The following is a 2,146-nucleotide window of genomic DNA, read 5'->3' on the forward strand; positions in this document are numbered from 1 at the left end:
CTCAAGACCAGTTCTCCTGCAGGGATAACATGCTGGTGAATTTTGTATGCTGCTCTGGTGCTGATGCAGGCGAACCCCAGAATTGGGATTTAGTCCGAGAGGCTAGATGGGTTCTTGGCTTCACGCAGGAATTCAAGTGTAAGCCGTACATAGGAGACAAAAAGTAAGTTTATTCAAGAAATGGATCGATAAGCAGAGCAGCCCATGTGTAATTTCTAGGATTTCAGTTGAAAAATAAAGTTTTAATAAAATGACAGAGAACAGGCTTCTCCGCAGGCAGAGCAGCCTGGGTTGGTCTAAAAGAAGAACAACAGTCATTTGTCACTAGGGTTCAGTTTTTTACAGCTATCTCGTGATTATGTACTAAACAAGGGGTGGATTATTTCCAAGAAAGAGGCAGGGAGTGCCTGGAATCGAAAGTTCCTCCCCTTTTTAAACCATGTAGGGTAACTTCAGGAGTTGCCATGGTAATTGTAAACTGTCTTAACACTGGTGGGAGTGTCTTCTGCCATGCTAATGCATTATAATTAGTGTATAACGAGCAAACATGACAAGCAGAGGTGGCTTTCAATGCCATCTTAGTCTTAGTTGGTCTTTGGCTAGTCTTTTCACCACTCCTGCCTTGTCAGTGAAGTCCAAGCCTTGTGACCTTCGTTTTGAGAAATTAGTCCTGACAGATCCCTATTCCAGTTGGCTGCTCAGTAAATGTTACTGGGAGAAATGAATAAAGTCTTTTTTTTTTTTTCTCCCCTTCAATGAGGTTTGCAACATTAAAGTTACCATGGGCCACTTTCACTGGAAGCTGTCAATATTGGGAGGAACGGTGGCCCACACCTGTAATCCCAGTACTTTGGAAGGTGGAAGTGAGAGGATTGCCTGAGTCCAGGGGTTCGAGACCAGCCTAGGCAACTTGGCGAGACCTCGTCTCTACAATAAATCAAAAATTAGGCAGGCATGGTGGCGCACACCTGTAGTTCCAGCTACTTGGAAGACTGAGGAAGAAGGATCATCTAAACTCAGTAGGTTGAAGCTGCGGTGGCTATGAGCGTGTTGCTGCACTCCAGCCTGGGCGATGGAGTGAGACTCCAACTCAAAAAAAAAAAAAAAAAAAAAAGAATGGTGTGAAAACAAAAAAATAGTTAATTTGCTCGTTAGATTGACATTTGATGAATAATGGGGAGTAACATGGAAGAGGACACAGGTCAGTCGTCCTAGAGAACAATTTGGTCACATGCATCAAAGGTTTCAATTGTATATGCCTTGTATCCTAAAATTTTACCTTCTTGCAGTTTATTGCAAGAAAGTAACTGGGCAAAAGCACAAAGACATATAATTTTATCGTCAAAATGGGAAGTTTAATGTTCAACAATAACAAGTTAAGTGCATTAGAACAGAATGGAGATCATTAAAACATAGATGTTCAAAAAGCGAAGTGGAAAATCTAGTACAGCTTGTATGGAATGAACTAAAAATATGTAAATTTTTATATAAGTCGAATGATTTTTGGAAGAACATACACCATAATGTTAACAGTGATTATTTCTGGAATTGGTATAACTTACTGGTATTTTTTTCTCTTCTTTTGCCATGAGCACACATTACCTGGTGACACTGTTTTGATGGAGTATGAAAAGTGTAGGTCATGCAATAAAAGTCAACGTTCACTGAGAGTTATGTATAAAGCATTGCGCCAGGCATTGTGCTTGGTGGTGTTTGATTTTTTTAAAATCAGGTGCCCACTAGACTTAAACGAGGATGCTGGCCAAAAGGCCCACTTACCATCCAACTGCAATAATAGGACAGACAGGGAAACAAAAGATGCCAAAGTCAACATTTTTTCATGGAACAATAAAGCCTGCGGAGTTGACAGCACGGGGCTCATTGCGGCACAGCTCGGTGTGGGCGACACGCACAGAAGTAAGTAGGGTACTTTGTCCCTTCGCCGGCAAAGCGCCAGGGGCGAGGCGCCTCCGGTGCGAGAGAGCCTAGACTCTGGCGGGTTGCGGCTGCGCCGCCCTCCAAGTCTCCTGGGAGGGACGCTCAGGTGTCCCACGTGGCTGCGCCCGGGGCGCGCCTCCCGTAGGCCCGCAGCGCCCCCTGGCCCGAGCCGCGTCCGCGAGCAGAGCCGCCCGCGCCGTGCTCTTCT

This window comes from Carlito syrichta, unplaced genomic scaffold, assembly GCF_000164805.1.
Source record: "Carlito syrichta isolate Samal-C Ts95f unplaced genomic scaffold, Tarsius_syrichta-2.0.1 Scaffold281088, whole genome shotgun sequence".
Lineage (NCBI taxonomy): Eukaryota > Metazoa > Chordata > Mammalia > Primates > Tarsiidae > Carlito > Carlito syrichta.